This window comes from Carlito syrichta, unplaced genomic scaffold (genome assembly GCF_000164805.1).
Source record: "Carlito syrichta isolate Samal-C Ts95f unplaced genomic scaffold, Tarsius_syrichta-2.0.1 Scaffold316482, whole genome shotgun sequence".
Classification (NCBI taxonomy): domain Eukaryota; kingdom Metazoa; phylum Chordata; class Mammalia; order Primates; family Tarsiidae; genus Carlito; species Carlito syrichta.
The window spans coordinates 203,810-218,104 of record NW_007260578.1 but is presented as its reverse complement, the minus strand read 5'-3'; the positions used below and the strand labels follow the sequence as shown (position 1 = coordinate 218,104).

General features: G+C 40.0%; 1 protein-coding gene and 1 pseudogene across 1 annotated transcript in view; both read right to left on the bottom strand.

Annotated features, from left to right (window-relative positions):
• ATE1 (arginyltransferase 1) overlaps nt 1-14,295 on the bottom strand; it is a 168,769-nt gene that overhangs the window by 49,745 nt on the left and 104,729 nt on the right. The window lies entirely within an intron of this gene.
• LOC110594611 lies at nt 3,189-13,618 on the bottom strand (annotated as a pseudogene).

Genomic DNA, 14,295 nt, shown 5'->3' with positions numbered 1-14,295 from the left:
AGAGGGTTAGAACTCAAGGGGGCATGAGAGACTTGTAGGGTGCTGGTCATGTTTCTTTTTCTAGTGTTGGCTGCAAATGTGTGACCACGTTGTGAAAATGTATCAAGTGGCACACTTAAGATTTGGAGCACTTTACTGTAATATACCACACTTCAACAAGTTTAGTTTTAAAAAAAATCTTACAGGCAGGTAGGTGACACAAGAATTCACAGAATATATAGACTACTACTGAAATGGAACTTTAAAATTTTTCCTAAGCCCAAAGTTTCAGTTAGAACTACCTGTTCTCAGTACGCAGTCCTTTCTTTCACTTCCCAGTGTTACCCATACAGACAGATGTCTGCCTTTCACATGCAATGGGTATTAAAAAAATCCGATAGAGCACCTACCATTCACCAATTAATTTGCTAGACACTCGGGACAGTGATAGATAAGACACAGTATGCTCAAGGATAGACAAGTAGTGACCATATCTAACCATTTTCCTTTTTCCTGGGCATCTAGCATGATGTTTTGCGGCGTAGGTCTGTCATAAATATTGACTAATCACATACATCTACAAACAACTAGAGGCTGAGGAAAGCTACAGATAAAGCACTTAAAAAATGAGAAGAGTTCCAAGAAGCAAATAAATTACCTCCAGCTTTGGAGGGAGTAGAGAAAGTAGAGGTGAGAATGACTTCCTGGAAGAATTGGTGCAGGAGCTTGGTCCTTGGAAGCTCCAAGTTCCACATGTAGGGGTAAGTGGAAGACATCTCAGATGCAAGAGACGGCACAGAGCTTGGAGGCAGGAAAGTTTAAGGATATATAAGATACTGCCATAGAATAAACTACAGAAAGGAGGGAAGTGAACTTTCTTCTTCAGTAGATCAGGGTAGAGCTCAGACATTAGTATTTTTCAAAAGCTCCACAGATTATGTTTTTCAAAGGTTAGGAATCATGCTCCATACCAAGCTTTCTATTTCACTGTGAAGAGAATAATAAGGAAAAAGATGGAAAATATACAGAACATGACTAAATATACTTTTATTCCCAAGTTAACATTTATCTTTAATTAATATGGTAAGCATTTTAGGATACTCCAAAACTAAAAGTTCTATAAAATTTATCACAAATATGATAAACAATGCCTTTGACATTAATTTCAATTATTAAGTTAAAACACCCCTCAATGTTACTAAAATTAAAGTGTGAGTTAATGCAAATGCTAGGCAAATTAACCATCTTAAGTTTCAATTTTCTCATCTGTAATGAGAAGGTTAGAACAGATAACCCTTAAAGAATGCCTATGACTCTGATTCCACATGTGATAATTTTAGAAACAAGAATTTATGATGACTCCAAGAACTTCTTTACCTCCCACTGTCTCTAGGAGGCATCAAAAATAAAAAATCCTTCTACTAAAATTCTCTGGTAATTTTTTTTTAACTGACTACGTCTAATATACTGGATATTGAACATCAAGAAAACATGCTGAATCAAAAGATTCAGGATTCTGTTCTGTGCTGTAACCGATGAGATCATTTGTATTCCTTTCAGCCCAGCAGTAGCAAAGTTACTCCCATGTGTACCCATATGCATCACCTCAGGCTCCAGGATTGTTGTAAAATAACATTTACTAATTTGTGTGGTCAGGAAACTTTGAAAAGCTTGGAAGCTTATGGGTTTCAGTAGTGCATCATTTTGCAGATGCAATACTGTTAACTCCAATTTTTTTGTAGTTGCTTTTATAAAGTAAAGCCAAGTACTTTCTTTTGAGCAAAGTCCTGCAGAATTTCAGGAGTACTGTATAATCAGTCAAGCTGAGGCATTCAGTAAACGAACGATTAATCATAGATGAATCAGTCTTTTGTTTCTTTTCTGACATTTCAACTATCTGATATCTGACCATGCCAAGATACCAAACAAACTGCCTAAAGTCACTCTGTCTACTCTGGCCTACATACAAGTCTGGACAAAAAATTCTGTCAAAACACCTTCCTCACATCACAAAATCGCCTTTTAGCAGCACTCTGAGAAAGAACATGGAAAATAAATTTTTTCAATTATGCCTAACGATATTTCCATATACTCCAATTTTCATTTTCAAATGTAATCAAATAGTTTAGAAATATGAGGTGGGACACACACACACAAAAAACAAAACAAACCCCCCCCAAACCAAAAACTATCTTTTAGAGGGTAAGACCCTTATAGTACACTCAGAATTTGTTGCTCTGGATCAAACAGTCAACCAAGTTTTTTTGTGTTTTGGTTTTTTTGAGTCAGAGTCTCATTCTGTCGCCCAGGCTGGAATGCAGTGGCACACTCATGGCCACCCCAGCATCGACCTGCTGGCTCCAGCAATCCTTCTGCCTCAGCCTTCCAAGCAGCCAGAACTACAGGCACACGCTACCTCGCCTGGTTAATGTTTTATTTATTTTTATTTATTGTAATGACGAGGTCTCGCCCAGTTGCCCAGGCTGGTGTCGAGGCCCCTGGGCTCAGGTAATCCTCTCGCCTCCACCTCTCAAAGTTTTTATCTGAAAGTTTTGAGAAGGTTGCATCATGATTTGCAGAAGAAACATCCTGAGTTGTGGCAAACAGGTGACCGGTTCTTCTAGGATGATAAAGTACCTGCCCACGTTATGCTGAGTGTTCAGCAGCTTTTGAACAAAAACAGCATGACCCCCATGCCCTGCCCTCCCTATGCATTCAATCTCACCCTGAATGACCTTTTTGTTTCCCTGGATGAAAAAAGTCCTCAAAAGGAAATATTTTGCCAATGTGAAAGAGGTAAAACAAAAAACGGCAGAAGCACTAAAAGTCATCAAAATTGATGAGTTCAAAAATTGTGTTGAGCAGTGGAAAAAAAGCATCTTGCTAGGTGTATCACACTACTTTGATGGTGACAGAAGTAAATAGCTATTTTACAGCATAAACAGAAAAGGAGACAAGGAAAAGGTAAAGAGAGGAAAACATCTATATATACAATTTCAAGATGTGTAATTAACTAAATAATTTTAAACGGAATAATAAGCCAAAGGTGAAATTATAGGAAATAAATTAATAAATAAATAAATAACAATAAATAAATAAATGAATGACATGGTTTGTTCTGACAAGTCCTTTTTCAAGCTAAACACCAAAAGAGGGAAACTCCCATAGATGTCCACAGCCCTGCACCAATAATGAAGACTACTTTCTTGCTAATGGTGACAGATAACTTTCATCAGCCTTTTATCACCTGAATGAATGGTTTTCTGACCATAATAATAACTGTAGGCTGATGCAGCTCTGGTAAAAGGGGTAAAATACCACAGCATAACTGAAAACTGGCGCTGCCAAAACAGTCGCCACCAAGATTAACTGGACTGCTGTGTTTATTCTGATGAATGTTGGTTTTAACCTAGAGGTGGCATAGTGAGGATTGAAATAGAGCAAGTGATCGCGGTGTTGGAAGAGTTCGATATCTGACATAAAAAACAGCAGCAATCAACATTACATCTCTTAAAATTATCATATAAGTGAATGGAACAAATCAGTGCAGCTAAAGCGAAAACTCTAGAGCAGTATTAAAATCTTCTTCAATAATCAAATAGCCCAGAACAGGGGCCAAGCCAATTCTCGTCAACGTCAGCACAATTGGGATTGCCCACAGGCTTTCACATAGGTTGGCTACGCTCGCCGGGCCCCACAGGCCGCCCAGCGCCACAGCGCCCTGTCCTGCCGCTGGCTGGTCTGGGAGGCTCTGCGGGCTGGCCCCAGGCAGGGGCAGGCCAAGGGCGGCTGGAGCAGACACCAGCGCTCTGCCAGGCAACACTGCGCGGGTGGCAGCAGGGCCCTGTGACCATGCCACAGGGTGCAAGCGGGAGAGCTCAGCTGCCGGGGTCATCTGCGAGCCCCTAATCCATATAGTGCCCGCAGCCAGGAGGAAGCTCTGCCGCCTCCATACTCGTTTTCAAACCTCCAGACTCATTATCAGCACTCTCCGCTTATACAAGTTGAAAGGACTCATTTTTAATAAAGGTTTCTTTCTTTCACAATAATTCAAGTTACAAAAACATAAAGACCAAAATATATTTAAAGCAAAAGCTCAGTTATAAAAACATGATACGGCCAGGCTCGGTGGCTCAGCCTGTAAACCCAGCACTTTGGGAAGGGGAAGCCGAGGTGAGTGGTCTGCCTGGGTCCAGGGGTTCGAGACGAGCCCGGGCAGCTTGGTGAGACCGAGTATCTACAATAAATAAAATAAAAAATTAGCTGGGTGTGGTAGCACATGCCTGTAGTTCAGCTACTTGGGAGGCTGAGGCTGAAGGATCCCCAAAGCCCAGCTGGTTGACGCTGAGGTGACCTTGAGCGTGCTACTGCACTCCAGCCTGGGTGACAGAGTGAGACTCCATCTCTCTCTCTCTCTCTCTCTCTCTCTCTCTCTCTCTATATATATATATATATATGAGATACATAAATATATATATATATTTATATGCATAAACTAACTCCTCAGTTTTTAAAAAGGCTGGCTTTTAAGCAGAATGAAAAATAATTGCTCCGATGTTCATATTCTGCTGTACCACAGGCTCAAGAAAGCAGCTCCTCCCATTACCAATCACACTTGTCCTTAGTTAATTCTAATCCTTTGCCAGTGATTGGCTTACACACAAATAAGAGGCACAACTCTTACAAATGAAATGTGTGAAGTCCACCAGGTGGTTTCTCAGTAAGGGTTTCCCTAATCTTAAGAAGAGACAAAAACCACCCCACACTCATTAGAATAGTTATTATTTAAAAAAAATAAAAACAATCTCAGAAAATAACAAGTGCTAGCAAGGAGGAGAGAAACTGGAACCCTTGTGCACTGTGGCAGCAATGTGAAACAATGTAGCCACTATGGAAAAACAGTATGGTGTTCCCTCCAAAAGTAAAAATGAATTATCAGATGATCCAGTAATTCCACTCTTGACAATATGCACAAATTAATTGAAAACAGTCTCAAAGAGATATGTGTATGCCCATGCTCACAGCAGTGATAGCTAAAGGGTGGGGACAGCCCAAACATCCATGGATGGATGGATGAATGAACAAAACATGGTATATACGTATGATGGAACATTATTCAGCCTTAAAAAGAAATTCTGACACATGCCACAAGATGGATGAACCTTGAGGACATCATGCTAAGTGAAATAAGCAAGCCACAAAAACACAAATCCTTTATGATTCCACTTGCATGAGGCAGCTATAATAGTCAAATTCTTAGGAGCTGGGGAGTGAGAGAAATGGGGAGTTACAATCTGCTGGGTAGAGTTTCACTTTTGCAAGATTAAAAGAGTTCGAGAGATGAAAGGTGGTGATGGTGCATGGCAATGTGAATGTACTTCATCCATGGAATAGGAGAAGAAATTATTATTTTCTGATTCTAGCCACAACAAATGGTCTGTGTGTGGTATCTGAACAGGCAGGGGCCATCTTGGAACTGTGAGAGGACTAGACCAAGAAGACCAGCACCACTGAGGACAACAGCCTGAAAAAGCACACTGTCCCTTCCTGCTACAATAGGATGAATTCCTTCAAGGAGAAACTCTTCTCAGTTAATATAAAGTTTCCACGCATTTCAGCCAGTTCCTAAGTCCCCCAACTGATACTGAGTTACGCTAAAACAGTACCAAGTCCCATTAAAATGGCCACAATTAATGTAATAGTTAATGTGAGCAATGATATAACATATCGAGACAATTTCCTTTCATTGATGACTCTATTGATCATCTCTCATTAAATCATTTTGGGACACTCCTGTGCCTTATGTCTAAGATCATGGTCACAGAAAAAACATATCTGACTATGTAATGTAATGACTGTATGATATATGTAATGTAAATCATCCTTGATTTAAACACATACATACCACACACACACACACACACACACACAACAATAAAAGCAAAGAAGTCCATAAAAACATATTAGGGAATATGACACCCCAGAATATAACTGCTATAAACTAGCAAACTTGAGGAAGGAAGGAAGATGGTGGCGCAGTGGAGTCAGTCGGATTATGTGAGTCCCAGTTAGATTGAATGTATGGAAAATTTTGCACACGTGTCTGTAAGTGGGGATGTGAGCGGCTGAGTCAAACTTGGGAGCAAATGCCCACGGCTCTCTGGTGAAGCGGCTCGTGCTGCAGCTGCTCTGCTTGGACCCTGGCACGTCCCAGAGCGCAGATGCCTAGCATTTTTTAAAAATCAGCAAAATCCTTCCTGGGAAGAAGCTGTCAGGAGTGACTGCCTCACCACCACTGTGCCTGGCTGGATACTGGCAGCAAGAGCTGTGGAGGGAGCACAGTGAAGGTACCCAGAGACATAGCCCCACTAGAGAAGACGATACAGGCACCCTGCCATCATCTCAAAAACTGGGCAGGAAATTGCTCCGGCTTCATACCACAGAGCGACAGACCTGATCTCTGTGACCTGAAGATTAACTACTCAGAGGGTGATCGTGATGCAGAGGGAATATCCCAAAAGCACAAACTGCAGAGGGACAGGATGAGTGCAGAGTCTCAGGTGCCCACCCCCTACCCTGAGCCAGCCGTGGGACAAAGGTTGTAACTAGAAAAGGACAAGGAAGCCCTCCAAAGAGATCAGTGGTGAGTCTGGGGCTGACCCAACCTCCTCCTCCCTGCCAATCCTCTGAACATCAGACCCACACGGCTGCGGTGCTCTCCTCCCAGTACCTGGGGAAGAGACAATCCTGTACCTTCCCACAGGAGGGGATTCCCCCCTGACCATATGAGAGTGGGAGAGGAGGACTAAAGCCCCATCCACCTCCTCCTCCTCCTTCCTCAGGCAGACACTGGGGAGACGTGAATAAGGCTGCAGCTCTGCAGGAGGCAACAGGGGGACTTACCTGTGAGCAGCTGAGAGGAGCAATTATAGAATCTGCCCCAAGAGAGCAGGTTTCATCTTTTTTTAATTGTTTTTTCTTTTGCCTTTGTTTATGACTGTGTATGTGAGGGCTCGGTCTGCATTCTCCCTCACCTTTTTTTTCTTCTTTTTTTTTCTTTCTTACTTCTTTTGGTTTTTGTTTGTTGTTAAAGTATGAATTATTGAGTGTTCATCTTTCAATTTTTTGTTTGTTTTGCTCTGCTCTTTTTCTAGTTTAATGTATGTGTGAATGTATGTGTGAAGGTTTGATCCGAACTCCTTTTCTCTCTCTCTCTCTCTTTTTCTTCTTCTTTCTTTTTGTCTTAAGTGCTTGTGTGCTCAGTTTTCCTGTTTCTTTTTTTCCTCCAGTTTATTTTGGCTTGTGTGTGTAAATGTGTTTGGACTTGGTTTCTGCTTTTGTTTTTCTGCAGTTTTTTTTTTTTTTGTCCATCGTATTTCATTATACTTTTGTCTATTCTCCTCATTGCTGTTATTGTATCTTGGACTTGGACTTGGGGGGGTGTACACACATACCCATTGCATTGTCATATATAGTGGTAGTGGGGAGCGGGTCTCAGGGAACCCATACCACAATCAGTGAACACTGTGATTTGCAAGTAGTTTCTGAATCCTAGGCTCCCCTTCCACCACCTTATTCAACTCAAAATCACAAGAGTCAGAGAGGAAAAAAAGCTTCCCAGCCACAGCCCTGTTTCAAAATAGAAGAAACTCAGAGTCCTAATCAGGGAAGACTAGAGAGCTGAGCAAATATCAGAAGTGAAGGCCTCTCCTACTGAATAACGGAACTAAAGAGAAAAAGAAGAGATCACAAATGAGGAAATATCAACAGTGTAAAAAGGAGAAAACACCTGAAAAATCAGGCTTCAGACCCCAAACAATGGAAATCACCAACAAATGGCCCCAGAATACAACAGAGATTAAGGGATGGATGGAAAGAGTGAGTAAGAGTCAAGAAAGACAAGCTACAACACTAAAGGAACTTGTAACAGAGATTTTGGCCATAAAAAAGTTTTATCCAGGAAATAAATAACAAGATGACAAGCATGGAAAGTAGAATTAATCAAGCAGAAGAAGGAATTTCAGAACTTGAAGACCAAAACATGGAATTAACCTGATCTGTAAAAAACATAGAAAGAAAACAAAGAAAGAACAAAGCCTTCAAGAGATATGTGACTGTATCAAGAGGCCGAACCTAGACCTGATTGGTATCACAGAAGAAGAAAGGGAAACAGAGAACACCTTTGACCAAGTATTCCAGAAAACTTCTCCCATCTCACCAGAGACGTGACCATCCAAACACAAGAGATACAGAGATCACCTGCAAGACATCAAATGAGAAGACCAACCCCTAGGCATAAAAGATATTTTTCAACCGTGTAGCTAACAAGGCCTAACATCTAGGATCTACAAGAAATTCAAACATGCCAAAAGGAAAAAAACAAACAGCCCCATTACAAAGTGGGCAAAAGATATGAATAGACACTTCTCAAAAGAAGATATACAGGCAGCCAACAGACACATGAAAAAGTGCTCAGCCTCACTAATCATTAGGAAAATGCAAATCAAAACCACACTGAGATACCACCTAATCCCAGTAAGAATGGCCATCGTTAACAAAATAAACAACATTAGATGCTGGCAAGGATGTGGAAAAAAGGGAACACTTCTACACTGCTGGTAGGAACGCAAACTAGTTCAACTTCTATGCAAAAGTGTGGCAATTTCTAAAAGAACAAGAAATTGACTTCCATATCAATCTCCCTATTGGGAATTTACCCAGAGGAACTCAAATCATTCTACAAAAAAGATACCTGACACACATGTTTATTGCAACACTATTCACAACAGCAGAAACATGGAACCAACCGTGCTGGCCATTGAGACTGAACTGGATAAAAAAATGTGGTACATACACATGATGGAATATTATACAGTCATAAAGAAGGATAAACATATGGACTTCACAGCAACTCGGATGGATTTAGAGTCTACAATACTTAGTGATCTATCACAGAAACAAAGAACAGAGTATCATATGTTCCCACTCATAAGTGGACCCTGAACATTTACCATAATACTATAAGAAAGGGATTGGGGGAGCAGGATACTGCTGAGGTGGGGACACAACGTCAATGAGGGTACCTGATCTCAAACCAGGCAAAGTGGGGACCAAAGGGAGGCCCATTTACCTGTACAATGTCCACCTGTATAACTAATCCTGAACTGTACCCCATATCTTTAAAATATTAAAATAAAATAATTGAAAAAAAAAAACCTAGCAAACTATGACTACTTCAAGAGGATAATATATTGTAATACATGCTATCTATACAGCTATGAAGATGACTACACAGTTGTTTTCATCTTGCAGTGCTCACCAGTAAGCATGGCAAGCAAAATCAAAATTTACTGACATGTTAAGATGCCTTGCAGGCTCAAGCTAGGGTATTAAGTAAAATGCTTTATAAAGACAAATTTTCATAAGCCAAATAAGCACATCTGGAGGTATGACTGCTTATGGAAATTAAGTGACTTTGCCAAACTCTCTTACATAGAGCAATCATAAACTTCTCAAGTCAGTTCAGCTCACTTTTGGACATAAGTCTGCACACCACAACAGAAAATGAAGGTGTGATTTCCATACCTATACCATGTGTTTCAGCAAATCCACTGCTGTGTAACAAACCACTCTAAAACCTAGTGCCTTTATAATAATAAATAGTAAATTACTATTCCTCCTGATTCTGTGAGTTGGTTGGAACTCAGCTAAGTGGCTTGTCTGTTCATCTCTCTTGGACTCAATCATGTAGTTGCATGTTCAGATTGGGTTGGTGTTGAAACATGCAAGATGACTTCAGGCCTCACAGGTGGTCTTCTCTCTCCAGTAGAGTAGTCGAACCTTTTACGTGACAGCTAGCTCCAAAGACAGAGGAAGTAAAAGGTCTTAAGGCCTGAGCCCAGAAGTGCCAGACAGTTACTTCTAGGGTATCCATTAGTAGGTGCAAGTCCCCAGGTCAGTCCAATCTATGGCAAGGGAAATTAAGCTTCAACTGCTGGTAAGTGGAGCTGCATGCATATATTCAGGGATGAGATGCACTAATGGTAGATTGCTTTGAAAATCACCTACTGAAGCATGGGTCTCCCTACAAATGAAGATTGGCACATTGTTTCAGCATGCCTTCATGACAGATTATGACTCAGTAAATAATAGCAGGTAAAATGAGTTCTTTTGTGTACCTCAGACCTGCTGTCTAATAATTTAGTTTGCTTTACATTATATAACTAATGTACTATATATGGTGACATTTGTAACTTACATGTCGAAGTCTACACAAGAAACAAATGAAACATTAATCTAGTTTCAAGTACAGTTAATTGTTACTCAGTACCACTTTATGTACTGTATTGTAATTAGGGCCTCCCTAAGTTGTAACCTCCATTAGGGCAGAGGCCATATCTACACTGCTTACAACTATATTAACAGCGTCTACTGTGTGCCAGGCACCTAACAGACTGCTCCTTCTTAGTTATTAAAAATGTTCCTCCTATTTAAAAAATATCTTCTTTTCTTTAATACCAAATACAAAACACTTTTGTAGATTTTTCCATGTATATTTTACCATGTGGCAAAAAAAATATGCCTTTACGAATGCTTTATACACTCAGTTATAAGCTAAAAGGTTGTGATTTAAATTATTTGTGTAGTCATATGCTCAGTTTACCCCTATTCGATCTCAGAAATGAGATTTTATAATAGTATGCAATTATGATTGTATTTTGCTCATCTCTAGTTTTAGAACTTCAACTTGCAATGAGAAACATTCAAGCTTGGACCAACAGCTACCTTACACATTTTCTGACTGAAATGATTCATTCTATTTTTTTCTTTTGTTTAGAGATAAGGTCTCACTATGTTGCTCAGGCTAGTCTTGAACACCTGGCCTCAAACAATCCTCCTGCCTTGGCCTCTCAAATAGCTGGGATTATAAGCAGAAGCCACTCAGTCCTGAGAAAAGATCCATTTTAACAAGCAGATGTGATATTTCTTTGTAACTGAGGGTTCACATTTGCTCAAAATACATTATCTGCTATGGTTTGCCCCTACCAAAACTCATGCTGAAACTGATTCTCAATGTGGCAATGTTGAAAAGTGGGACCTAGTGGGAGTTGTTTGGATCACTGGGGAACCACCCTCATGAACAGATCAATGCTGGCTTGTAGGAATGAGAGAGTTCTTGCTATTATGGGAATGGATTAGTTCTTGAGAGAGCAGGTTGTTGTAAGAGACCCCAGTCTCCCCTGCATGTCTCTTTATACTCACCCACTCCTCATCTATTTCTCCACCAAGCTGTGATAAAGCACAAGGCCCTCACCAGAAGCTGAGCAGAGGTCAGTGCCATGCTCTTGGATTTTCCAGCCATCAGAATCATGAGCTAAATAAATCTCTTTTCTTTATAAATTACCCAGTCTCAGATATTCAGTTACAGCAACACACACAAAAAAACTAAGACAATATCTTTAACTGCAATGAATCTTTTCTGCCTCAGTTACCTAATATTACTTATTTTCAATAATGCATCAGAAACTATGTTCTTAAACAATACAAAAATTAAAACTGACATGTTTTTGTGGACCCAAAGTGTTCCCAAAAAAATGATACCAGGAAAATCCCAGCTTTAAAAAATCAATTTAATATTCAAAACTTCTATCATCTCACAAATATTTACAAAATACTACAAATTTTCAGAATTCTCTCTCCCAAGAAGAAATAATGTGAATACAATATACTGGAGAAAACTCCATTTTGTTTGGTTAAATTGAGTCCCAGATCTTCCTTTCCACTTTGGGCTGTAATCCAGTTTTATACATCTTGTTAGTGTTTCCCAATTCCAAGCATATTGATTTAAGAGATATAAAAGTGAAAAATTGGAATTCTTGAAATTCTAAGTCATCCTTGTACTTCCAAAATTCATACTCTTTACTCATTATAATAGATAAAAATTCCTTAAACATGCAAGAAATATTAAGCTCGGTAGTATTTACAAACAAACCTGAGTCTACAGCAAATATTACAACACTGGAAAACTCCAGTGACCATTATTAGACATTATTTCGAATAACGTAGCATTTGGATCTCTTACCATGTAAGCAGCACTATACAGAATCACAAGTGAAATTGCCTATTTATAAACTTTCCTTCTAAAATTTGTTATTTCTTGAAACACCACTCATATGCTTTGCATATAGACTTATTAGCATCTATTTTATTTACAAACTTATTTAAATCATTAGCAGCAGTCAATAATACACACACCCACAATACATTAACAGAGCAACAGCAACAAGCAAGACTGACTGATTAGACTGTGATGCTCCCTCTTCTGCACTCCTGTCCTGCTTACTGCAAATGTCAACCTTTGCTGTTAGGTCCACAAGTCAGGGTTTCCTATCCTTTCTGTTCACTTGACGTTGGTGGATTCCTTCAACCTAGTAACATTTCTATACTGATTTGTTCAGTTTTGATTCTTATGGGAGAACAATAATACTTTTCCCCAATTTCCTGATTTTTCAACTGATTTTCTTCAAGAGTCATGATTTAAAAAATCACAGATGCACAAATTTACCCAAAAAAAGGTAAAAAGAAATTCCCACATGAAAATATATTTTTCATGTTAGCTTTATTCTCTTGAGAGAAAGACCACTGTGATTCTGAAGTGACTTCTACCAACTCATTTCAGCTACTATGTACCAGGAAATGCAGATAACCAGTACTCTATTATAATGACACTTGTCCTTCTAAGCATTTCTAGAGACACAGCAACTTACTATGTTAAAAACAGGCAAACAATTGTAATAATCTACAGTGACCTGAATTCAATTATCCTGAATTTCCTGTCTTTATCCCTAAGTAAACAGAAATCACAATCTTAGCTTATGACGCAACATTTGGAAGAGGGACTTAATGAGTGACATTATATTGTCACATTCCCTGAATAAGCAGAATAAATAGCAATATTAGTTTTGTGCTAGTATAGAAAGATGTTCTTTTCTGATGTAAATGGCTTTGAACTAAGTATAAGTCAGAATGCCATCAATGATGACATAATAGCTTGGAGTCCTAGCACAAACATACCAATTTTTTCTGACTTCCAGGTAGCAAAACAGTTTTATTCAGCCAAAAATCCCTGAGCTCTAAGAGACTTTTTTGTCCTGAACAGATAAGGTCAGAGGTGACAGACACCCTGTGACACAATCGCCTAACAAAGCTCAGTGTCACTGCCCTCTAAGAAAAAGGTAAGTGCCTGCAATTCTGGGAATTTTCACAAAGAGGTTGTACTGGTATTCAGTAGCACAGCACTCTCCCTTTCCCCAGCATGTAAACTAAACTAAGAATTATGGCTAATAGCATGAGCAGGCCTTTGGGAGGTTTGGGTCCCATTTACCAGTATGTAAACAGAATCTTGATAGGTCCCAAGAAAAGCTCAAGTAATGATTTCACGAATGTTACCCAATTGGGTAGATTCTACACTCAAATGGAGATATTAACACATCTCATTTCTACATCATTTCTCATTTTAAGGTTACAAAAATTGAGACCAGAAGTAGTTAAACAGCCTCTCCAAATTGTCATACATTCCTGTGCCACCACTTCCTTTTGCTATCAATACTCTGTAATATCCAGTCACAGTATCTACCATATTGTTATTACTGTATCAGTCACTAAGTTATAATCTATTTGCAAAGTAGAAGCTGTCCCATTCATGCTCAATAAATACTTAAGTTAGCCGGGCTCGGTGGCTCAGCCTGTAATCCTGCGCCTTGGGAGGCTGAGGTGAGTGGATTGCCTGAGCCCGCGGGTTCGAGACCCACCTGGGCAACTTGGCGAGACCTCATCTCTACAATAAATAAAAAAATTAGCCGGGTATGGTAGCGCACGCCTGTAGTTCCAGCTACTTGGAAGGCTGAGGCAGAAGGATCGCCGGAGCCCAGCAGGTCGAGGCTGCGGTGGCCGGGAGCGGTCACTGCACTCCACTCTGGGCGACAGAGTGAAACTCCAGTTCAAAAAAAATATAAATAAATAAATAAATACTTAAGTTAATGGAGATTCTCAGCCTGTAATCCCACGCCTTTGGGAGGCTGAGGTGAGTGGATTGCCTGAGGCCGCGGGTTCGAGACCCACCTGGGCAGCGAGACCTCATCTCTACAATAAATAAAAAAATCAGCCGGGCGTGGTAGCACACACATGTAGTTCCAGCTACTTGGAAGGCTGAGGCAGAAGGATCGCCGAAGCCCAGCAGGTGGAGGCTGTGGTGGCCGGGAGTGGCCACTGCACTCCAGTCTGGGCAACAGAGTGAGACTCCAACTCAAAAAAAAA